Source organism: Pinus tabuliformis, chromosome X, assembly GCF_031772625.1.
Source record: "Pinus tabuliformis cultivar Carrire ecotype Pingquan chromosome X, CPIR1, whole genome shotgun sequence".
Lineage (NCBI taxonomy): Eukaryota > Viridiplantae > Streptophyta > Pinopsida > Pinales > Pinaceae > Pinus > Pinus tabuliformis.
In genome coordinates, this window is record NC_142308.1 from 408534064 (window position 1) to 408559968 (window position 25905).

The window sequence follows — 25905 nt, forward strand, 5'->3', positions numbered from 1 at the left end:
GACTCTTGAGATCACCCTCTTCTTCCTTAGGCCACAATGATTATTACAGGCCCAGATCAGACCTAACATAGTGACTGACATAATGGTGGGTGATATTTACATCATGATGAAAGAGATAGAGAGAAAGATGCTGAGGGTTATTGGAAACCCTAGAATGTTGGGTGCCTAAATCTTGCCACGCTGTGGATGCTTGGTCTTGAGATTGATTCGTTTTCTTGCCACTATGCCGCACTTGCCTTCATCTATCTTCTGGTGATGTGCCTTTGAGTCCATTGAAAAGTTATTAGAACTTGGAAGGGACCATCTGGCTTACTAAAGGAAAACCTAGTTATGTGAGCTCCATGAGAAACCCTAATCCTTTTGCGTAGACCAATATTTGTTTTCGTTCCTTCTACCTGCACGCAAATAACATTACTCAGACATAATTTCGAACAAAGAATGATAATGGAATTACAACCAGCTAATTTGAAAGAATGACATTAATAAATAATTAATCTAGACCCCTGTGTGGTCAATTGCTGTGCCACAGTATTATCAATGTTGTGGCCTCGGGGGTCCTCTTGGGCTTGCTCAGCCGTATTCTCATTTATTCTCATTATTGCTTCACTGTACGTACTATCTTGGTATCACTGCCTAATCGAAGTCACCAGTGTTCACAGAGGTTAGACATTGTCATGTTGGCCAGTTATGCAAATTCTCATTTGATGAGAAAACTCTGTCCGCGCCCTTAACTCACAATGTTGTTCCTTTTGAATCGGTATTGGTTCTTGGCCTAGTATATTCCAATTCTTGCCTGATGCTATTGAAAACTCTTCAGTTGAAACAAAGATGAGCCATTCTTTGAATCTGTTCCTCCAATACTGCCAATTGTGTCATGGTAGAGTTTGAGGAAGTTCCAAGAGTTTGCTACTGACAACAGGCCGCTATCTGTCGGACACGTTTTCCTCCACTACGTCGCAGTCCTTATCTTTGATTAATTCTCCAGATCCGAGGGTTCCTAATTTGGTTCTGAACTTGATCAGTGCTCTTGTAGCCCAACACTTTTAATTCTGCAACAGAACTCAAATGCATCGAGCCTTGCTACTGCTGCTTCACAACTTAATTTAACGATGTCTTTAAGGGGGGCATAGTAACATCTCAAAATAGATTAATAAGGTATCACACTTTCAGAAACCCTAACACAAATGCGCTCAAATCTGCCTCACATCATCATGCAAAATTAAGCTTAGAAATAGTCCAACATCAGTCATAAGAAAACCCTAAGCTCCTTCAAAGTATAGAGAGCTGAAGCATGAATATAAGCCACAAACTTGGATTGAGGGATCTGGAACAAGTTGAAGGCCAAAATCAGGCCTCAAAACCCGTGAGCGTAGGCAAAGAACCTTATGCAATGTGTTTGCATGATCTTCTAGAGTTTTCTCGTAGATAACTCCAAGATTTGTCTTAGTCTTTGGCTCAAACTAGCCCTGTTACAAAGCCAACAAATACGAATTGGAATGGAGTATTCCAACCTATCTCATTTGGAAGTGTGACTTAAATACAGTGGGTGGAATCGTGAAGTCGTGTTAAGATATTCCGACACATAGGAAATAGTTAAGTACAACTTGGTCTAGTATAGAGTTAGGTATAGAGTTAGGTAAAGTGTGTTTCTTTACCTTGTACATTTTGTAACTTACAATCCGACGGTCACGATATGTAGTGATCCGACGGTTCATTCTCTCCTCGGTATTACCGACACTTGATCCGTGGCTTAACACCCGATTGGTCCATGATTTCTATTTAAAGCGCATGGAGGGTCATTTGTAGGGTAATCTGTCTATGAGAGAAGCATATGTAAATTTTCATTCTTTTATTAATAAATTGCCTGAAGTGGCCGCGTTGGCTCAGGCCGTGGACTATTTCCCTCTTTGAGAGTTTTAACCACGTCAAAATATTGGTGTATTGATCTGTGATCTGTTTGTGAGCGGTGTCCTTTGGTGTTCTGTCTGAGGAACTTACCCTGTAAATTCCTACATGGTATCAGAGCTATTTGAGGGCCGCGTCCGTTGGTGATCCAAATCTGAAGCCGGTAGAACTGCATCCGACTGCCGTTTCCTAGATCTACTGTTTCTGACTGCTTTCGGGCCGAGAGGACTGCTCTGTTGTGTTGGGAGCATCTGTTCCAGTGAGGAACCCCTTTTGTTTCACGCGAAAAGGTTTCCAGTAGCCCTAGCTGCGTCATTTTTAAGATCTGGAGGTATATAGTGTTTATTTGCAGTTTACAGTTATTTTCTCTCTGTTTATTTCGGTTTCGGTTTATTTAGCTTTTTTATTACCGGATCTATACCTTTCATTTTTGCGTATGCTCTTTGCCCTGCGACTTTGTGCGATCTGGGCAAATCAGAAACAGAAAGGAAGGATTTTTCTCATGCGTATGCTCTTTTCCGCTGCGCCTTAGTGTGATCTCGGAAAATCAGAAACATTGAGGAAAATATTTAGTTTCCGGCTAAAGCTAACTTTGAGCCGCAAGGTTCATTTTTGAAAATATTTAGTTTTTCGGCTAAAGCTAACTTCGAGCCGCAAGGTTTGTTTTTTTTTTGTATGTCCGTGTTGGGTTTTGTGTTTTTTGTTTTGTAAGGAAAAATAGCCTTCTCAAAGCAAGCACGCAACCCAAAGCATCAACCCCCCCTCTCTCTCTCTCTCAAATTTTTTGTATAGCTCACTTGGTGCAAATCTAATTTATGAGAGTAGAGGTCTTGGGTTCAAGTCTCCATTTTTTGGGGGCGGATTTTTTCATTTCCGCACATTCCCGCACTTCGTCGGCGACTTCATCAATTTTTTTTCAAAAAGCCATAACTTCTTCATCTGGAAGCCGTTTTCAGAACCGTTTTTTTTGAAATGGCCTAATTTTTCGAGATCTTTCCATTGGTACACTTAGTTTCAGCATCTACAGCTTCAGTTTCTGTTAAAAATGGAAAGTCCATGCCAAGTCATTCTTGATAGCACTAACTACTTCCAATGGTGGTCCTATATTGTGGATTTACTTAGAAGTAAAGATCTTTACAGAATAGCCACAGGCCAAGAGACCAAACCGAAAGATGAAGATAAGGCAGCTAAATGGGAAAATAGGCAAGACCAAGCACGTGGGTTGATAGGGATGTCTATTTCTCCAGATCTTAGATTCCATATTGCAGAACTTGATACTCCTGATGAAGCACTGCAACAAATTACTAAAGTCTTTGGAATTAAAAATGAACTTAAAGCCCATCAACTTGAAAATGAATTGCTTACATTGGAGCCCAATAATTTTTCTTGCATTGAAGATTTTTTGTCCAAGTTCAAGACCCTTAGACTTCTCTTGGAAGGTGTTAAGGTTAAGAAAGAAGATAGTAGCCTTATCTACTCCATTCTTACTAAGTTGGGACCAGCCTATTCTGTGTTTGTTTCCACCTTCCATTCTACAAGAGAAGCCTTCATTTCTCAAGGACAAACCTACAAGTCCCCTTCCTTTGATTCCTTTTGTGATTCTTTAATAAGAGAACAAGAAAAACTCTTACACCTTGGTCTTCTTCATCTTGGAAACTCTTCTAAGAAAGCGTTAGCCGCCCAGCAGCAACCAAATCCAAAGAATCCTAAGAAGTTGTATCCTAAAAAGAATGGTCCTAAACCAAACAAGGGTCCTAAGCAATTTCAGCCTCAACATGAAAAATCATTTCAACAAAATGATAAGACAAATAAAAATAAATGGAAGAAAACTGATAGACATTGCAACTTTTGTAATCGAGATGGCCACTTAGAATCCAAATGCTTTAAGAAGATGGAAGCCTTGGAAGTAGCAATGAAGAAGCATAATATCCATTTGGAGCACTCTTCAACTTCAACTTCATCTTTAGGAATGGCACTTTCTGCATGTGGTTGTCAAGCATCTCGCTCTGGCTATGCACTAAATGTATCTTCTTCTTCTCATTCTCATGAGTGGCTCATTGATTCTGGAGCTTCTTATCACATGGCCAAAAACAAAGCCATGTTTCCTTCTTTAAATGATTGTAACACCAAAAATATATATGTTGGTGATGATAGATCTCTTAGTGTTGTAGGGACTGGAACTGTTCATCTAGACAATGGTCAGTTTAATGATGTATTATGTGTTCCAACCTTATCCTGCAACCTTCTATCTGTATATCAGATAACTCATTCAGGTGAAGGTAAAATCGTTGAATTTTCACCTCATGATGTTGTAATTAAGGACCTAAGAGATCCTAGACAGATTTTAGCTACTGGCATTGCTGATGATTCTACAAGGTTGTATAACTTTCACAACTTTGGGTCATCAAATCTTCCCTCAGTATTTGTTGCTCATAATGATGAAGTGAGCAAACTTTGGCATGAGCGATTTGGTCACTTAAACTATCGCTCTCTTCAGAATCTATGTAAAGAAAATATGGTGACAGGTCTTCCAATGGTATCTTGCAGAGATGGTGTTTGTTCCGGATGTGTACTCGGAAAACATCATCGGGACAGTTTTGAAAAACGTGCCTCTTGGCACGCCTCAGCCCCTTTACAGCTCGTGCATAGTGATTTATGTGGTCCACTTCCAGTTGCTTCATTCTTTGGCTACAAGTATTTCTTAACTTTCATTGATGATTTCTCCAGACGCACTTGGGTATACTTCTTAAAACTCAAGAGTGAAGTATTTAACATGTTCTTGGCCTTTAAGGCCTTTGTTGAAAAACAATCTGGACATCAAATTCTTAAGCTAAGATCTGATAATGGCGGAGAATATGTTAAAAACACATTCATCAACTTTTGCACTGAGAATGGAATTCAAATGCAACATACTGTTCCATATACTCCACAACAAAATGGTGTAGCTGAAAGGAAGAATCACACCTTAAAGGAAATGGCTAATTGTATGCTTCAATCTAAAGGACTTAGTCTTAATTATTGGGCAGAAGCAATTAACTGTGCAAATTACATAATAAATCGCACTCCTACTAAGGTTTTAAAGAATATCACTCCAGAAGAAGCATGGAGCTCAAACAAACCAGATGTAAGTCACTTTCGTGTTTTTGGAAGTGAAGCATGGGCCCATATTCCAGATGAGAAACATAAAGCTTTAGAACCAAAGAGTGAAAAATGTATTTTTGTTGGATATTCTGAAGATGTCAAAGGATGTAGACTTATTCCACTTAAGTCCAAAAATGTTATCATTAGAAGAGATGTAAAGTTTGATGAAAATATATCGGCCTGCGAGCCTAGTTCGGCGGATGTGCCACCTCTCCCTATCTCTTCTACTTTTGAAAATATTTCTTCTTCAGATGATGAAAGCGAGGATGAAACTCCTCCCCCACCTTCTCAGGATCCTCCTTCAGCTCCTCAGCTTCCGCTACACTGAAACCTTCTCCCCTGTCGCCAAAATGAACTCTATCCGCCTTGTTCTTTCCCTTGCTGCTTCTTTCAAATGGGAAGTCCATCAGATGGATGTTAAATCCGCCTTCTTGCATGGGGACTTGCATGAAGAAATCTATATGGAACAACCTATTGGCTTTATACAAATAGACTCCAGCCTTGTATGTCGGCTTAAGAAATCCCTTTATGGTCTCAAGCAAGCTCCTCGAGCTTGGTATGCCAAAATGGATAACTTTATTTTAGAATCTGGCTTCTCTAGGTGTCATTCTGACAATACTGTCTACACCAAGAAAGTGGGCAAGTCTCTTATCATTCTTGTTCTTTATGTTGATGATCTTATCCTGACTGGTAGTGATCCCAACCTTATAAACCATGTGAAGTCTAGCCTTAAAAGGAAGTTTGAAATGACAGACTTAGGACACTTACATTATTTTCTCGGTCTTCAAGTCTTGCAATCCAAGGAAGGTATTTCCCTTTCTCAGTCTAAGTATGCCTGTGATATTCTACGCCATTTTCACATGGAAGACTGTAAGCCAACTCCTTCTCCCTTTCAGTCTGGAGTCAAACTTTCAGTCACTTGTACTTCTCCTGAAGTTGATGCTACCTTATACCGTCAACTTGTAGGAAAACTTTTGTATCTATCCCATACTCGTCCTGACCTTTCCTTTGCTGTTGGCCTTGTTGCTCGGTTTATGCAAAACCCACGTGAAAGTCATTGGAAAGCAGCTAAAAGAATACTTCGTTATGTTCGAGGTACAGTTCAGTTTGGGATTCATTACAGTGCCGAAGCAGCGCCTGTATTGGTTGGTTTCACTGATTCCGATTGGGCTGGTGACCCTGATGATCGGAAGTCTACTGCAGGTTATGTGTTCACTCTTGGTTCAGGACCTATTACATGGGCTTGCAAGAAACAAGGTGCCATTTCTCTTTCTTCAGCAGAAGCAGAGTATCGTGGTGCCGTAGAAGCTAGTAAGGAAGCCTTGTGGCTTCGTCAAATCCTGTTAGAGTTTGGCTTTCAGCAGCAGCATCCGACTACACTTTGGTGTGATAATCAAAGTGCCATTCAGCTATGCAAAGATCCAGTCCAACATCAGCGCAGCAAACACATTGAACTGCACATGCACTTCATCAGAAAGCTCATTCATGACCATGTTCTTGAAGTGCAATATTGTTCAACAGATGATCAAGTTGCAGACATCTTTACAAAGGCTCTCACAGAGGCGAAGTTCACTAAACTTCGATTTATGGTTGGAGTTCAGGAAGTTGCACTAAGGGGGGATAGGCTCTAGTGCCTCCTTCCTTCTCCTATTGTGTCATATTTGTAAATCCTTCAATCCTATCCCAAGTTGTTCTTAAGGGGGGATGTTAGGATATTCCGACACATAGGAAATAGTTAAGTACAACTTGGTCTAGTATAGAGTTAGGTAAAGTGTGTTTCTTTACCTTGTACATTTTGTAACTTACAATCCGACGGTCACGATATGTAGTGATCCGACGGTTCATTCTCTCCTCGGTATTACCGACACTTGATCCGTGGCTTAACACCCGATTGGTCCATGATTTCTATTTAAAGTGCATGGAGGGTCATTTGTAGGGTAATCCGTCTATGAGAGAAGCATATGTAAATTTTCATTCTTTTATTAATAAATTGCCTGAAGTGGCCGCGTTGGCTCAGGCCGTGGATTGTTTCCCTCTTTGAGGGTTTTAACCACGTCAAAATACTGGTGTATTGATCTGTGATCTGTTTGTGAGCGGTGTCCTTTGGTGTTCTGTCTGAGGAACTTACCCTGTAAATTCCTACAAGTCGCATAGTCGCATTTAGCTGGTAGTCGTACTTGGATGGCCGGTCACGCCTGCAACCTCGCGACTTGTTGGAGGGGATTCTTGAAAATCAATTGCATAGTCGCAGAAGTCGTAGGACAGGAGAGGTCGCACCAATCTCTGCCTGCTTTGGGGGCGATTTTGCGACCTGGCGACTTGGGAGAGGTTGCAGAGTCACATTCGAAGGGGGTCGCACCCTTTGGCCTCTTGTGGAGTGCGATGTCGCGACTTTTAGGGAGGTGCGACTTCCGCGAGGTCGCATAGTCGTGTTTCATAGTAGGTCGCATTCGCTGTCTTCTCCTAGAGTGCAATTCTGCGACTCATCGATATGTAAACACCCAAACATCGGGTATTCGTCTTTATTTTACCTTATATCATGACTTCTTATGTTTTTTCGTACTCGTTCGTATCTGCATCCATGGCTCTTTGTTCCTTATGGATCAGCATGGGCATGATTCTAGCACATGCCTTCTTTATATGGTTTTTTCACTGCATAGTTTAACCACTAGCACTTTTCAGTATAGACACCTCGATATAATATGGGCAACGCACTCGGCGAAATGTCTCCTTGTAACATGACCCCAATACTGTAATGGCATAGCATCTTCTCCACGCGGTATCGCTAGTTGTGCTTTTGATGATCCAAAATCGTTTTATTCAGGATTGTCGTGGATGCCTTTGAGGCTACCAATTCATGTATACACATAATATTCACGTTCTTTGAAAAGTGCCACTCTAACGCAATGCTAACGTGTTTTGCGTTGACATCTCGTTGGATACACATATATATCAAAACCTCTGCTTTAATATAACGTTGATTTGTGATTTCCAACTCATTTTACAATGATCCAAGGTTGATATTGATTGTCGAAAGGCCTTCAGGCTTTTAGCTTGCCTTCATAGTCATAAAATGATACCGTGCTTTGGGAATAATGACATGAAGCTCAACTAGTTTTGTTACCCGTATTCTTTACTGCCTTACCTTTGGGCCATACTTTCCAATGCTTCTATCAGTTTCCTTAATAACAGGAACATATTCTAGGGGATGATTACCTTTACCTCCCTGCCCTGCATCCTTCACAAAATCACAAGATGATCAAGCTCAAATGCGCTGCGAAGTGGAGCATAGACACTCCTTTTGCGGTTTAGAGCTATGAAGGCTAGATACTCATAGCCACCAACACCGACTGCTAAGAGCAGGATGCCTTCCTATTGCTGCCCACGCGTGACTATATGAACTTCTTTTGAATTTTTCTGCCGCAGATATGAGTTGTTGTAGGTAGTGATCCTTTCTTTCTGCTTTTGTGTCTAAAATGTCGAGCAGGAAACTAACAAAACAGATTGTTGAAGCAACACGTGGTTCCCAATACATCCTGGCCTGTAAGCTTCACCGCTTCCAGAGGAGAAACATTAGTCTCAAGCTGCTCAAAGGCAAAGGATTCAATCGCAGAAACTGTCCTTGCACCTTCATAGGAACTGGACTCTCCTTATCCGAACCAAAGACCAAGATTGTAGAAAAGCTTTGCACGTTGAACCTGCTCATCAAACTCTTCTCCGCATCACAATTGAAGTGACCCATATTCACTTTGCCCTTCAAGCTATTTGCAGCTTTCTTCCACTCTGGAGCAAGTTTTCGCAATGTCCACACCAGGGAGCATAACATTCAACAAGCCATTGATCTTTACTTTTGAGGACAATGTCATCAAAGTCGCTTGAAGTGAGCTCTATTTATGAGCTGGATGAACTTTTCTTATTTGATCCAGTCTTCCCATTTAGCCAGTCTTTAACAACAGTCTTCAACTGTTGAATTGCAAATTTGACTGTTGGTTTTGCATCGTTTGCTCCTTGATAGTCTAATGGAGGCTTTCCAGGAGTAAATACCTTAATGGTTGGAAATCCCTTGATTCTGTATTCCATGGTGCAAAAACTCAACAAGGACACCCCTGTCAGAGTTTAGAACCTGTGGTGCCCATATAATATCTCTTATGCTCGATTTAAATCCCTGCGAACAGAAAGGGATAAATAATTAAAACTATGAAAATAATTTCATCTGGAGGTGATAGTAAAAAATTGCAACTAAATTATACGAGTAAAACAAGAGGTGCTCGAAACCGAAAATCAACACAACATTTAGGCACCTTACCGGACTTATGAATTGCAAGTAATTTATGTGATGCAAAAGCAATGGTGCAGCTATAGATTCAAGGGCATAGAGTAAGATGGCAATTTGAGGAATCTTAATGCACTCGAGGGGAAGAGGACTGAGACGAAGCAGGGTTACTGTCATGATGTATTACCACAAACCCTTATGCATATGTGTGATCATGCTTCGGGGTGAGTGGTGGGGTACCCAAAATTTTGAATATGCCCAAAAATTTGGGTGGTGTTGTTGTGGCTACAACACACTCAAACTAGCAGGGGGCCTAAAAGGGGATCCTTAAAGGGAAAATGCTAGGCCAAGGGCAACAAATGGAGACTTAGTCCACTGACACCTCAGGTAAGGCTCCCTTCTATTTACGGACTTTCATTGATGGGAGGAGACCCGATACGTATGGAGTCACTAATAAAGGATAAGTCAATGAATGGATATGAGTGACCCAAATAATCCCTTTCCCGGAAGAGCTTGAAGGATGGAGCTCACTTGCTTTCTTAGCAAGGTACTATGTATCCTAGGCAAAGGAAGGGAGGATTTGAGGGTTAGGTTTATGGGATATGACTTGTGAAGGAGTTTCCCATTCCCTAAAATCCTCCTTGCAATTGGTATCCCAGATGGTTCTTGAAGAATTGTCTTTTCAAAGGAATGAGACCACACGGGACCAAGTGGACCCAGTCTAGGGTATGAGGAAGAAATATAGCAACCAATGATATTCTTACCCTAGACAAGGTGGGGGAAAGGATCAAAGAAAGAATTTTCACTTGAAGGTGTTGGTTTGACCCTATGAGGTACTAGCCTTGGGGATGCTAAGGTAAAGTTTGATCTTGGAACTAGGGCTTGTTTTTTCTCCCAATTCCACCTTCAGAATGACTTCAAAATTGGAGGATAGCTTGAGGAAACACCAACACAGGAGATCCTAGGAGATCAAATTTTTTGGAGGGTTAGCTTGTCGGGAAATTGATGCCCTAGGTACCTCAACTTGGCTAGACCTGGAAGGAGGTGAAAGAATGTGATTTTTAGTTACCACCCTGTGAAAATTCGACTAACCCTGAATCCTATTGCAACAACTGATGTTAATTCTTCTAATTGTTAATTCGATTAAATAATTTACTTGCTGTGTGCTATGGTAAATATTGAATTAAATACATTGCAACCTTCACAAAATAAATATTGCGGAAGAAAAAAAAATGCTGGAAGAATAGACACACACACACACAAATACACAGTTATTTTTGGACTAAAGTCCCAGAAAAACCCAACTCAGGAAAACCGGTGCAGCAACTGAGGGTTTTAATATTATGCATTAGTAAATCTGAGTACAAGACTATGGATGCTCAAATCTAGCAATCCATACAGAGAAATGACTGACAATAAATCTAGTGAGAAAAATATCATTCCCACTAGCATCCGACACTGACCTTGACTCAAGTTGAGCTACTCTTTGCTGCCTCTGTGGGGTCTCTGCGTCATCCTACGCAGTACAGCGTCCCACAACTCGAAACTGCTTCGCTCTCGCTATCTGATCAATTGCTGTTTGGAAGATGGATCCTCATGGCCTCTAGACTCTCTCTTCAACTTCTGGCACTATATCACTGCTCTTCCCCAACAAAATATGAAATTCCCTCTGAAGCAATGCACTGCCTCTGCGTGGCTCTTCGCTACCTCTTTGTGGCACTTACTACCTCTATGAAGTGCACTCATTGGAACTGGAAAAAATTCCTCCGACCCTACTATCCTTTCCCCTCTCACTGCTTCGAGTTCACTAGCTCTATCTCTGGCAACTCAACTTTGCGACTCAGGAAATTGATCTACTAGTGAAATCAAATTGTTGGTATGTGTTCTCCAAGCCCCATCGAGTTTCTTGTTATAATCTCTTGTTGAGACATCAATGACCATGATTAAAACTTAATTGATGGCTAAGATTAACTAGAACTCGATCCATGTCTTTTTCTAGAAGATTCTCACCATGAATTAATTTATACCCTTTAATTAATCATATTCCCTAAGTTGAGACGTAGGAAACATTAAAATCTGATTATTTATTTTAATTAAGTTGTCTCTAGGTGGAATTTCCAGAAACAGTTTTTGGGTTTTGGTGAATACATGTATTCTAGCTTCTCCACCAAATTTCGTGGCTAGAACACATCCGATGCTACAAAAAATAACACTCCCTCTTAGCGAGGAATGTGTTCTAGCGCTGCAACCCACTGAAGCAACACCCTATCTCTGCATCACCTTGTGTCAAGCTGCTGATGTCTGGCTACTGTTGTCCACCAGCTACTGCGCAACTCTAATATACGCTGCATCTGTGCTGCTCCTGGCCTTGTTGAACTGTTGTCAACACTGCATCTGCACTGCAACTCCCTCTCCATCTGTTGCTGCTGCAACTACAACAACTGCAACAACTGTAACTGAAAAGCCTCCAAAATACTGAATCAACTTTGATCAGCGTGATGCATCTGTCTCTCGAGTCTCTAACTGTTGCTAGTCTTTACGCTATCACTGAAGCCTCTGCGCTGCTGCTGACTCTGCTTTGTGCCAACTGCACTGCTTCCAACTCTGCACTACGCTGCCTAGTATCTGACCGCTACTAGCCACTGCATTTGTCACTCTAGCATCTGACTGCACCATCTGCCACTGATCCATCCTGCTACTGCATGCTATGGGCTCCCGTAGCAAGGTATTGATTCATGAGGTGGACCTCCTCAAGAATCCTACCCATCTTGTAGCTCTCTGGGGCTACAAAACCAAATCACCCCACCTCACTCCTGGAGGTATATCGGTGATCATGGCAAAACTCTTCCTCTAATCTAGAGGACAACTTGTCAATCTCTGCATGAGCTGTCGCCTGGTCCAGCTTCTCCTCCTTGTCCTTCTTCCTGAGAGGACACTGGGTGCTGTAGAGGCCAAGCTCGCCACATCTGAAACATTTGACCTTGGAAAGGTCCTTCCTCGTGCGCTCCTCTTGCTGCCCCTTTGATGCGAGGACCACATTTTCCTCTTCCTTCACTCGCTTCGTCGAACTGCTGCTACTTGTGCCATTGATGGCGCTCTTCACCAAATCTCGCCTCATCTCCTCCTGTTGCAGATACACCCACATTCGATCCCAATCAGGTAACTTGTCTCTGCCTAGAATACTCTAGACGAAAACCTGCGGTTCTACAGAAACACTATTTAGAGCTAATCGCACCAATTCTGTAGGCTGGGGCACTGACCCTACTACAAACAACTAGTCTCGAGCATCCTGAATCCTAGTGAGGAAGGGGTCTATGCGCTCCCCTTTTTGCATCCTTGTACATCTCAGCCTGTCCTCAAGATACACCTTCTGCTGCTCGGAAGATCCTTGGTATAGTGTAGCGAGAGCGTCCCACATCTGCCTAGTAGTATCTTTTCCAACTATGTGAGACACCAAGTGATCTCGAACCCCATCAAGAATCTACCTCTTTGCTTTCGACATCTCCTTGTAGGTCTTCATCTGCTCTGTATCCGTGGGTATAACTACCACGTTATCAATGTAGGCTTTGAGATTATATTCATCTAGAAGACGGGAAATTCTTGCCTTCCAGATCATATAGTTGGAGGCTCCATCCAACTGATCCTGATCTCTCAGCCTTGCTGATGCCATTTCTGCAAAAAGTCGAACTCCTCCTCTTCTCCTTTGCGCAGCCGCTGACTGCTGCTCTGTAGTGGAAAATTGAATTTTTGGACTAGAAGTTCCTTGAGGAATGCATTCCCTTAGTGTGTGCTCTTTCTTCCCTCTGATGCTATTTTGCACTAGCAAATTGCTGCAAAATAACTGCGTCTTGGATGAAGATCTGCTCTGCAAGGAAAATACTTCTTCTCCCTTTGCCTCTGGTAATCCTTGATCTGGAAAATTTATTCTCTGTCAACTCTCTCAGAGAAATAAACTTTTCCTCAAAAATTGACCCCCCTAGCCAAGAACTGTGCTGCCTCTGAGGGTTTCGAACTTCCTCTTCCCTTTTGCTACTGAGCTCTCCGACTAAATTTGTGGCTCTGATACCATGTGACAATTCGGCTAACCCCAAATCCTATTGCAACAACTGATGTTAATTCTTCTAATTGTTAATTCGATTAAACAATTTACTTGTTGTGTGCTACGACAAATATCGAATTAAATACCGTGCAACCTTCACAAAATAAATACTGCGGTAGAAGAAAAAAAATGCGGGAAGAATATATACACACACACAAATACACAATTTTTTTTGGACTAAAGTCCCTGGAAAAGTCCAACTCGGGAAAACCGGTGTAGCAGCTGAGGGTTTGAATATTATGCAGTGGTAAATATGAGTACAAGACCATGGATGCTCAAATCTAGCAATCCATATAGCGAAATAACTGACAATAAATCTAGTGAGAAAAATCTCACTCCCACTGGCGATCTGACACTAACCTTGGCTCAAGTTGAGCTGCTCTTTGCTGCCTCTAGGCAATCACTGCATCAGCCTATGTAGTACTGTGTCCCACAACTTGGAACTGCTTCCCTTTTGCTATTTGATCAACTGTTATCTGGAAGATGGATCCTCCTGGTCTCTGGAGTCTCTCTCCAGCTTCTAGCACCGAATCACTGCTTCTCCTCGGCAAAATACAAAACCCCCTATGAAGCACTGTGCTCCCTCTCCGTGGCTTTGCATTGCCTCTCTATGGCACTCATTGCCTCTCTGTAGTGCACTCACTGAAACTGGAAAAAGTCCTTTGGCCTTACTATCCCTGCCACTCTCTCACTACTTCGAGTTCACTAGATCTCTCTCCAACAACTCAGCGCTACTCCTTAGGAAATGGATCTGCGAGTGAAATGAAACTGTTGGTCTATGTTCTCCAAGCCCCATCGAGTTTTTTCTTATAATCTCTCGTTGAGACATCAACGACCATGATTAAAACTTAATCGATGGCTAAGATTAACTAGAACTCGATCCATGTTTTTTCTAGAGGATTCTCACCATGACTTAATTAATACCCTTTAATTAATCATATTCCCTAAGTTTAGACTTAGGAAACATTAAAAATTGATTAATTATTTTAATTAAGGCGTCTCTAGGTAGAATTTCAGAAACAATTTCTTGGTTTTGGAGATTACATGTATTTTAGCCTCTCCACCAAATTTCATGTGTAGAACACATCTGATGCTACAAAAACTAACACACCCTTGATAGATCAGTGCCTTAATCTTTGGGAGAATGGAGTCTATGATGAATATGAGTAGGATTTCTTGATTCCCAATCAAGCAGGCCTCAATATCACTTTGCTAGCCTTCTAGGTCAAGAAGAAACAACCTTGCAACTTTTATACTTCGATGTACAAAGGAAATGGCTTATCAAGGTCAAATTCTTTGATAGAATTACCCCTAGGAGATTTCGTTCATATTACATGGCCCATACATTGAGAGATGCTATAATAGAGACAAATTCCACAATTTTAAGCAGTGAATGCATGCAACAATTAGCCCTAGAACAACAAAAATCTCAGTCCAACGTATATGACAAAAGTAAACAAGAATAACATTAAAACACATGTACTTACATGTAATAGAGTATATCCAACCATTCACAATTGACAAGAAAGAAGCTCCAAGAAAAGATAAACCAATATCCACACATCAAAATTCATCCATAGAGCTCCAGTTCATCCTCTAGAAAAAGTGCGAAAATCTCAATAGAGAGAAGTGACCCAAACCAAAGTGATGATAAGCAAATGAGCTCATCTCACTTGTATTTATACACAACTTAGGAGTTCGAATTAACCTCCTTGGCCTACATAAGCCCCAAAAATTAAAATAATGTTTTAATAATTCAACTTGTGGTGACAAGCCAACCAAACTAGTTCATAAATGAAAAAGTAAGTCTCTCAAGAGGTCAAATAATAATCTATGCGTGTCGTAGGGCCCTTTAAGAGGCCTAATGAGGTCCATGGGTGTCACAATGAAGAATAAGACCCTCAAAAGCAGTGGACAAGGGGTTGGCCCCTTGTAATAACCTATGGTTCTCCAAATGACATGTGGGGGCACACAAGTATCCTCATGGGTCTCCAAACAAATTGAAGATGCCTGTAGATCGTCTGCAAGGGCTAGGATGATGGTGTAAGTGATGCCACATCATCGTGCAAGTCCTGGATCATTTGCCAAGTGTATTGTGTAAGTCTAGGGCCAGTTGAGCATGATGGATCAGGTGCGTCCTCCTCGTCTAATAAGTGAACCACGAGCAATCCCTGAATGGCTGTGGGGATCCATGGAGTGCAACCTGCAGTTGTGGAAGCGCATGGCTCTGAAGAGTCAACACTAACCCTACATGTGCCAATGTAGCCCTGGAGGATTAAGACCCCGTATAGGGAGACCAAACCCAAGATGGAAACTATCTGCAATCCTGCATAAGATCCAATGCGTCCCCTAGGCTTCCAGTACAACAAGTCATTAGATAAATCGAGTAAATGAGCTTACCTAATCATGGACCACAGGTGGGGACTTCATAATGGCCTGCCCTTCCATAATGGGCTTCGAGATGTGCCAATGTCTCCTAAACTCCAAATGGGGTTAACCAATAATCCTAATAGGTGGTTTCTACTTATAAAGAGGATCATATAGTCAGGGTACATCCGTCAAAAGGTGGTGGCATGTGGGAGATAGGTGAATGAAGTAGGGAATGAGAAGGGGCAGCCCTGGGTCACATGCTGGGGTACAAGGGTAGCTAATAAGAGGGAAGGTAACACTTGGGTTTATAATGTATAGGAGGGAGCAATCATGGTACAAGATGTATAAGATATAATAGTGAATTCCCCCTTTTAAGGTGGGGCGGTTCATTGCCCACCAGGGGTTGGGACAATCATGGGTTCCTATATGATGAAGGAGGCTCATAGAACCTATAGGAACTAGGGTGATGGTTATGATGATGGGGTAGAGATCATGTATTGGCTTTTGACCACGTGCTAAATGTGTTGGTCCCACCCATCTTTTGCATTTTATGGCACATTTTCCTTTTGAATGTGGCAAAATATGCTTTTATCTTTTTTTAGTTGCATCAACCTCCGGGCTTCATTCCAGGCCATAACCCAAGGTGCGGGCAAGGGGAAGGGGCATGCTAACCCTATGTGGACCCAATGGGGGAATGTGGACCTAGGTGGGAGAAGTGATGAATGGAATAATAATGAATGGAAAGAGGGTAATATAAGTGGATAGGGGAGTGAGACCACATAATCAAAACCAGGGTTTCTCGTGAAATACCATCCCTAGAGCCAAATGGTCAGTAAAAGAGATCCCACGGGACTAGAATACAAGGTTAATGCTTAAAAGGGGTCTAGGGGATAAGAGCACAGACCTAGCCCATCCTTTCCGCCGAATCACCCTATTAATCCATGCTCAGAAGTATCCATGATAAGCAAACTACGATACTCAATTTCTAAATGTCAAGGCATACCTTTAGGTTCGGGAGGCCCACCTTTAGACATACAATCATGGCAGATGGGCGAGGGACCACATGGCTGGCTCAGGTGGCAGAGAAATGGCACAATGAGGTCACTGGTGGCTGCAAGGGGCTGCTGGTTGCCGACTGAGGACCATCTTCGAGAAATTTTTTCTCCTAGGGATATTACCCACAAAATGGTGGGTAACACTTGCCTCCAACTGGGACGTGATCTCTCGAAGAAGTGGGCAAAGCTACTGGAACGGGAGGTCATGAGAAATCCAACTATCTCTTGGCTATCGTAGACCTGTCACCTGCACATATAATAGATGGAAAAATATGGGGCAGCATGCTTTCATGACCTCTGATGATCACACATGCTTAATGTTAGGCCATAAATCAACAGAAAAATAAAATATGCAAATTTTAATTTAGATGCATCTAATCTACCATGAGAAATATCATATGATGTTAGTTCTAATGAGAAAATGAGCATGCAATGCATCCTATCCTAACATGCATATAGTAAGGCTAATACTAAGTTTAATCATAAAGTACTAAAATTGGCAACTAGGGCCAAACTCCACGTGGGTCATCTTATTTATGGTAACTGATATTTTTCTTGGATTCCTCTCATCGAGAGGTGTAGGATTGATCTAATGATCATCCGATTTCGATAAGTATTCATGGAGGATATGAATTTATTTATGTTATGGGACAATTCATCAAGGTCGGCTAGCAACCAAATAACCCCCATTTGTGCTCAATGTTTTAGTATAAAAGGAGGTGGCTTGATAGTCATTTAAACACACACTTCACTCTTGATTTCTCTCCACTTGTTTTGGGTTTTAGTGGCAAGAGAAATCTAAAATGATGAAGCCCTAGACGCAGGAGGAAAGGAGATTTTTTGGCCGCAATCAAGAAGGCGTATATATGCTATCCTAAATAGAGGTACGATTCCCTAACCGCAGTCCAGTCTAGGAGTTGAAACCGCTGTCTAAGTTGTGCACTAATCCACAATCAAGGAAGGGCTAACGCTGCCTTAAACACAGTCTTAAAGGAAGGGTTATAGTCAAGCTTTGGAGGAGCCATCGCTGATGTAAAACGTGCCCTAGCCATAGTCTATACATAGCTGAACGCAAACAAGATAGAGACCTAAATGCAAACCTAAATGCAGTCACCTTAACGCTGTTCTAGGCCGCATTTTGTGGAGGGTTTCATGTGCCCTAAACTGCTGTGAGAAGGGATCTGAATGGTTCCTTATATGTAGTCTCATGACTACCCTAGCCATAGGAAAAGAGAAGGTTATAGGTGCCCTTGACACAGTCCATTAGGAGGACTGTTTAGGAGGTCTGTTGTATCAAGGAGGACTGTTATGATGCAGCGTGGAGGGCAGCATCTCATTGGAGGACAACCACAGTCATTAGGAGCAATTCTGGGCCAGTTTTGATGGGATGTTAGGGACTCTGGTTAGTACCCTAACTAGTCCCAGAATTGCAGCATTGCAAGTTCAAGAGTTGACATTTCTATGGGTTAAATGTTGCTGCATTAATGATGATTGGACACTATTTGGGATATGTTTGCTACAAGGATTTCTATTTGCTAGGCCGTAAGTCATAGCACCATAGCAAGGGTTGCTAAGGGCAGTCAAGGGTGTGCAACACTGTGATAATAAATGCTGCAATGAGATGCAACATGATGGGCACAGTAAGGTACAACGTGATGATGTAGCACAAGGAGGTGTAGCATGATGATATGGTGCAACAGTATGATGTGTGCAACATGATGATGTGGTGCAGTGGTATGATGTGTGCAGCATGATGATATGGTGCAAAAGTATGATGTGTGCAGCATGATGATAAGGTGCAGCAATATGATTTGTGCAGCATGGTAATGAGATCCAACATGATGATTGGGTGTAGCACAGTGAGGTGCAACATGGTGATGGAGTCACCTTGGATCAGTGGAAGCAGTATGCCTTCAACTCAACTCAGATCAGCTACCTCATATGCTATCTTCTTAGAGAAGATCTCTGCTCTTATTTAGATAAGTCAAAAGGTTGACTTCTGATGCATATGTATTATCTCTCTCTCTGCTGAACTATTGAAGACACATAAGAAGAATTGATGAAGGGTTTCCCCACATTAGGGTTTGTCCTTGGCTAGTGCCACATCTTGTGTCCTCTTGTCTTGGCTTGTCTTCTGCGATTTATGTTTATGTTCTATCTACATTTTACTACCATGCTAAATGTGATTGCTAATCTGGAATTTATATTGAGCTAATATCGAAAATTGAAGTAAATTTGCTATCAGCATAGAACATACCTAAAATTAACATGGTATCAGAGCTGAGGTGAAGACAAAGCCCAAGCAAGAGTGTAAGAGCAATCACTGAAGACAGTTAGAAAGGATAAGAAGGCTCAATGGGTTCCTCATCCCTCTTCAAATTCATCAAGGGTGAAGTCAAAGCTGAGAATATTATTCGAGTGGTGCAGTGGAAGCTTTTGTTGGCTTACCTGAAGATCACTTCAATGGGAAGTCCGGATCTAAGGGTGGAAGGAAAAAGGTAAGGCAGATGCCTTGCTTGCAATAAGTTCGGCCATTATGCGAATGAGTGTCCGAATGGTAGGGACACATCACTTGATGATGATAACAATAATTCCAGGGACATCTTCAGTGATCGGAGGAATGACAGGTAATGCAGGTCATCAAGGAAATGGCCGACTCTTCAAAGAAAGCAAGGAACCCCAGGTATGAAGAATCAAATGTTGTTTCTGGTAAGTTAAAGGAGTATTATCTTATATTGGCCCTCTCCACTACTTCTCCAGACTCTTTGGGAATCTGGCTTATTGATTGTAGTGCTTCAAGGCACTTCATCAGATAGAAGGAAGCTCTCTCTAAATTTGGTAGAGATGGAAACAATCGTGGAGATTATACTTGGAGTCATTGCCACCTATACCGGAAAGGTGTAGGGAATGCTACCCTTCAATTGAATAAGGGGTAGCACGATTCATTAACAAGAAGTTCTTTATGTACATGATCTCAAGAAGAATCCGGTGTCCATTTCGGCAATGGAAATCAAAGGTTTTAGGGTGGCACTCATCGATGGAAAGGTACGTGTTTGAAAATGGAATTTTCAAAAATGCTCTTACTCATGGGTTTAGGGTTGGCAATTTGTATCAAGTTGCAGGAAGTCCTCTGGGGACCATGTCAGTTGACACATCTCTTCTATAACACCGAAGGTCTGCTTATTATGTGGCCCTACTTGATGTGAGTCAGATGGTGACAGGGATGCCTAAATTCAAGAAGAGCATGAAGGTACATATCTGAGATGTACCGAAAGAAAAACTTACAAGGGGACCATTCCCCTCATGTAGCAAGTCCACTGGTTTGGAACAACCCGAGGGGTTTGAGATTCATGAACGGGAATCTCATGTATACAGGTGGAAGAAAGCCCTTTATGGCTTGAAGCAAAGCAACCTGGGCTTGGTATGAAAGGATAGACAACTTTTTGATGAAGCTGAGATTCACTAGGAATGAAGCCGATCCAAACCATTGCTTGAAGGTTGTATATCCTTTCTGACAAGTGCAAACCCTCTCATTTGCAAAAGTAAGAGGGAGTTGGATTCCAGATTTGGAATGGTAAACTGCAAGCCCATGATTACCTCAATGGAGCTTAACTTGAAGAAGTTATGTGATAGTGATGCCGGACCTGATTTTGGAAATGCCTCTGAGTTTCATAAACTCATACTAGCATTGATGTTCTTGGTGAACTCCTGTCTGAATATATGTTTTGCAGTTAGCATGTTGAGCTCATATATGGTTGAGCCTCACCGGATTGGTGCTAGGAATCATTTGAGATATCTTTGGAGGACAATCTCTCATGGATTGAGATACACTGCCGGAAATGTGAAGCTGCATGATTATTCGAACACTGACAAGGCAGGCAGTGTGGAGGATCGCAAAAGCACTTTTGGGTGCTGGTTCTCTTTGGGTTCTGCTTTGATATCCTGGATGAGCAGGAAGCAGAAGTCGATTGCTTTGAGCACCGCTGAGACCAAATACATAGCTACGAGTATGACCTCGTGTGACGCTGCCTAGTTGAGGAAGCTCTTCAGTGAGTTGTTTGGACACACGCTGGATATCACCGTGATCTTCTGTGACAACCAGAGGGGGGTTCGATTGTTGAGGAATCCCGTATTCTATGATTGCTCCAAGCATATAGACATCATGTACCACTTTGTCTGGGTTATGGTACATCGATGAGCATGAAGGCTCCATCGCATTGGGACTGATGTGTAGGTCGTCGACATTCTGTCAAAGCCCTTGGGAAAGGTCAAATTTGTGACTTTCCGAGAACGATTAGGAGTTGTGGAGAGACTCTCTCCTAAGGGTCCTATATGATATGGACATTAAGCTCTTGGAGCTCCGGGGGGCTTGGGGGTACATCTTGGAGCGATGAGCAACCATAGGGTGAGTGGTTCAAGCCTTCCCCCAGTGGTTTGCTTTGTAGGCAGGATGAGTGGTTCATCCTTCTCCTGCTGAGACATCCTACCCATGTAGTCTGGGACTCATGGAAAGTGCCTCTCATCTGGCCATTGAGTAGGGAAATGAGGATAGGGACCATAGTAGTACTGATGGACGCATCGTGTTACTACCGTACTCCCTATGCTAGGATGATATTGATCTGAGATCAATGAAACTGACTTTGGGTTAGTATTAGTGGTTTAAGACACTCTCTTTTGGAACTGATTTCTGATCAGTAAGAATGGTATGATATATTCTCTTTATGAGACATTCTCGATCAATTCTTCTTCTTCATGGTTCAGCAGAGCAGAATAGTGTAGGGCACCGATGGCAGAGATAGTACAGCCTGGCAGATGGATCAGTGGATGGATTTCTCCGTAGTTGAGAGGGAGTGTTAAAATTGGCAACTAGGGCCAAACTCCATGTGGGTCATCTTATTTATGGCAGCTGATATTTTTCTTGGATTCCTCTCATTGAGAGGTGTAGGATTGATCTAAAGATCATCTGATTTCGATAAGTATTCATGGAGATATGAATTTATTTATGTTATGGGACAATTCGTCAAGGTCCGCCAGCAACCAAATAACCCCCACTTGTGCTTAACGTTTTAGTATAAAAGGAGGTGGCTTGATAGTCATTTAGACACACTTCACTCTTGATTTCTCTCCACTTGTTTTGGGTTTTAATGGTAAGAGAAATCTAAAATGATGAAGCCCTAGACGCAGGAGGAAAGGAGATGTTTTGGCCGCAGTCAAGAAGGGGTATATACGTTGTCCTAAATAGAGGTATGATGCCCTAACCGCAGTCCAATCTAGGAGTTGAAACCATTGTCTAAGTTGTGCACTAATCCACAATCAAGGAAGGGCTAACACTGCCCTAAACACAGTCTTAAAGGAAGGGTTATAGCCCAGCTTTGGAGGAGCCATAGCTGATGTAAAATGTGCTCTAGCCGCAGTCTATACACAGCTAAAGGCAGACAAGATAGAGACCTAAACGCAGACCTAAACATAGTCACCTTAATGCTGTTCTAGGCCGCATTTTGTGGAGGGTTTCATGTGCCCTAAACTGCTGTGACAAGGGATATGAATGGTTCCTTATATGCAGTCTCATGACTACCCTAGCCGCAGGAAAAGAGAAGGTTACTGGTGCCCTTGACGCAGTCCATTAGGAGGACAGTTTAGAAGGATTGTTGTATCAAGGAGGACTATTATGATGCAGCGTGGAGGGAAGCATCTCATTGGAGGACAACTGTAGTCATTAGGAGCAATTTTGGGCCAGTTTTGATGGGCTGTTAGCAACTGTGATTAGTACCCTAACCAGTCCCATAATTGCAGTGTTGCAAGTTCAAGAGTTGACATTTCTATGGGTTAAATGTTGCTGCGTTAATGATGATTGGACACTATTTGGGATACGTTTGCTACAAGGGTTGCTATGTGCTAGGCTGCAGGCCATAGCACCATAGCAAGGGCAGTCAAGGGTGTGCAACACAAGTGTATCAAAGTGCAACATTGTGATAATAAATGCTGCAATGAGATGCAACATGATGGGCACAGTAAGGTACAACGTGATGATGCAGCACAAGGAGGTGCAACATGATGATATGGTGCAACAATATGATGTGTGCAGCATGATGATATGGTGCAACAGTATGATGTGTGCAACATGATGATAAGGTGCAGTAGTATGATGTGTGCAGCATGGTAATGAGGTCCAACATGATGATTGGGTGTAGCATAGTGAGGTGCAGCATGGTGATGGGGTCACCTTGGATCAGTGGAAGTAGTATGCCTTCAACTCAGCTCAGATCAGCTACCTCATATGCTATCTTCTTAGAGAAGATCTCTGCTCTAAGTCAAAAGGTTGAATTCTGATGTATGTGTACTATATCTCTCTCTGCGGAAATATTGAAGAACATATAAGAAGAATTGATCAAGGGTTTCCCCACATTGGGGTTTGTCCCTAGCTAGCGCCACATCTTGTTTCCTTTTGTCTTGGCTTGTCTTTTGCGATTTATGTTTATGGTCTATCTGCATTTCACTATCATGCTAAATGTAATTGCTAATCTGGAATTGATATTGAGCTAATATGGAAAATTGAAGTAAATTTGCTATCATCATAGAACATACCTAAAATTAACATAAAGCCAGTGCAACCAACACAATGTTGCACGAAGCGGGGACGTTTTTTGGAAGCGGGGACGCAGAAGCGTCATTTTCCAAAAATCTAGGAAGCGAAGCATCTGCTATATGTATATATATTTTTATATTTTTTTGCATTTATACTCAAAACAAACATCCCAAATACCAAATTAGTTGTAGAAGACATGAAAACATGCATATTTTTGCATAAATCAAGATAGATATAACATCCATTGTACATTAATGATTAATTATTCGAGCATCAACCATTTAGATGCATCAACCATCTAGAATCTAGATTCTTCTCCTCTTGTCTAGCCTTTGCCTCTACCTCGATTGTCTAGGGATATTAGTCAACATTGCCCAATTTTGATCAAACTACCTAGTTCAAGACTTAAAATATGGTAGAAAAAGCTTAACATGCTTGATCGATGATTTTCACATTGAAAGGTAATTTTTTGCTAAGGGCGTGCCGCGTGACAAAGGAGTTCAACAATTAACACCACCAACACTAGGGTACATATAGGGCTTGGTGCTCTTGATTAAATGCTAATCGCATACCTTCATACTTGATATAATCTAATGAAATGCCACAATCCCATTGATCTTGAATTCCTGAAAACTGTTAAGTCTGCTGAATTTTGAATAGGATATGAAATTCTATTTTCTCCACATGAAGTCCAATGAGGCTGGAACCACTCTCAAACATTCTGAGTCATTTCATGGTAATGTTAAAAATTTAAGTAAAAGGATGAAAATGAAAAATAAAGGAGAATGTCACTTTTACTTTAAGAATTTAACATTACCATGAGGGAGCAATTTGCTATATTTATATTTTTTTTTGTCTTCATTCGTCACCCTAACCCAAGGTGGACCCACCCCCAACAAGCAAACTCACCTAAAATTAAAAAAAAAATTGAAAAAAAAAACGATTTTCTAAATGCTTTTCCGGAAGTGTACGGGAAGCGTACGCTTCCTCTTTCGAAGCGCCACGCTTCCGACGCCCGAAGCACCGTACGAGCGCGCTTCGGCGCTTCCATACCACGCTTCCGAATTTCCAGGAAGCGGCAAAAAATTTGGAAGTGGCGCTTCCGAATTTCGGAAGCGCGCTTTTGGCGAAGCTTCCTAGGCGCTTCCGTACGGGACGCGCTTCGGGGCTTGGAACCGCGGGGGGGGGGGGGCTTCGTGCAACATTGAACCAACATATCATCACATCAATATACGTGTGCCTGTCAGTATGATTATTCATGTAGCAACTCCCAAATTGAATGTGGACATAGTCACATGGCGGATGAAGCGGGTGGGAGGTGGGAAAATATGATCTCCATTCGTGGTAAAGGGAAGTCCTAGGAGAAGGAAAATAGGTCAATCTAGATGTGCTGGGCTTTCCTTCTAGGTACACAATGGTGGAATAAATGATCACTCTCAAGAACTCCTTATCACAATCATTGTCTATAATATCATGCTTTGTAGATGCCACAAGGTTGTGATGAGAGGGGAACAAAAGGTTAGGGAGAGAAGGAGTGCAACAAATGGGTCTCTCAAGGTGATGGTCACATTGGGGAGGGGAGGTCACAGAGTGATCACAACCTTGAGGATGAGTCAAAAGGGGATAAAGTATATTCAATGAAGGGTTGTTCGTTGACAACATATTCAGAAAGGGGAAAAGGGTCATTGCCACTTGAGGTCATATCAAAAGGGACGAGGGAATTACTTGGGGAAGACTCAAGGTGATGAACAAGAGGGAAAGGCAAAGGGGAGGGCGAAGTATTATATTCAACGGGTTTTCTTTCCCCACAATCTAAAGGCTCAAGTGATTTGAATTTTGAATACAGTCATAAGGTGGGTAGGTGGGATCCTCATTGCTTTCCTCATTATAAGCATCAAAGATTGGGCTTTCATTAAAAGGAGAATCAATCACTTCCAACCACTGCTTTCTTTTGCAGTGCTTGAATCTCTTGGTTATTGAGTTTTTCAAATATAGGACCAAGAGAAATCTCCATTTTCTATGATTTTGCATATTAAGATTATAATGGAGTCGCTAGGGTGAATTAAAGTGCCTAGATAGATGCTTGCTTCACCCTACAAGCATTATGAAGAACTAGGGCTTCGTTCTTCCAGTGGAGTCGCAAATAATGATATGTCGATATGTCATATGGGGACCAAAACACATGTCACATGTCCCCGGCAACAACGCTAAAATGTTACTGCTCAAACTAGCAGGGGGCCTAAAAGGGGATCTTTAAAGGGCAAATGCTAGGCCAAGGGCAAGAAATGGAGACTTAGCCCACTGCCACCTCAGCTAAGGCTCCCTTCTATTTACGGGCTTTCACTGATGGGAGGAGACTTGGTATGTATGGAGTCACCAATGAAGGATAAGTCAATGAATGGATATGAGCGACCCAAATAATCCCTTTTGTGGAAGAGCTTGAAGGATGGAGCTTGCTTGCTTTCTAAGCAAGGTA

General features: G+C 42.0%; 1 protein-coding gene and 1 pseudogene across 2 annotated transcripts in view; one reads left to right on the plus strand and one right to left on the minus strand.

Annotated features, from left to right (window-relative positions):
• The window catches only part of LOC149140254 (DUF21 domain-containing protein At1g55930, chloroplastic-like), a 401995-nt gene that overhangs the window by 89806 nt on the left and 286284 nt on the right, over positions 1-25905 (plus strand). The gene's annotated exons all lie outside the window — the stretch shown is intronic.
• On the minus strand, positions 8180-9126 carry LOC149140255 (protein disulfide isomerase-like 2-3 pseudogene; annotated as a pseudogene).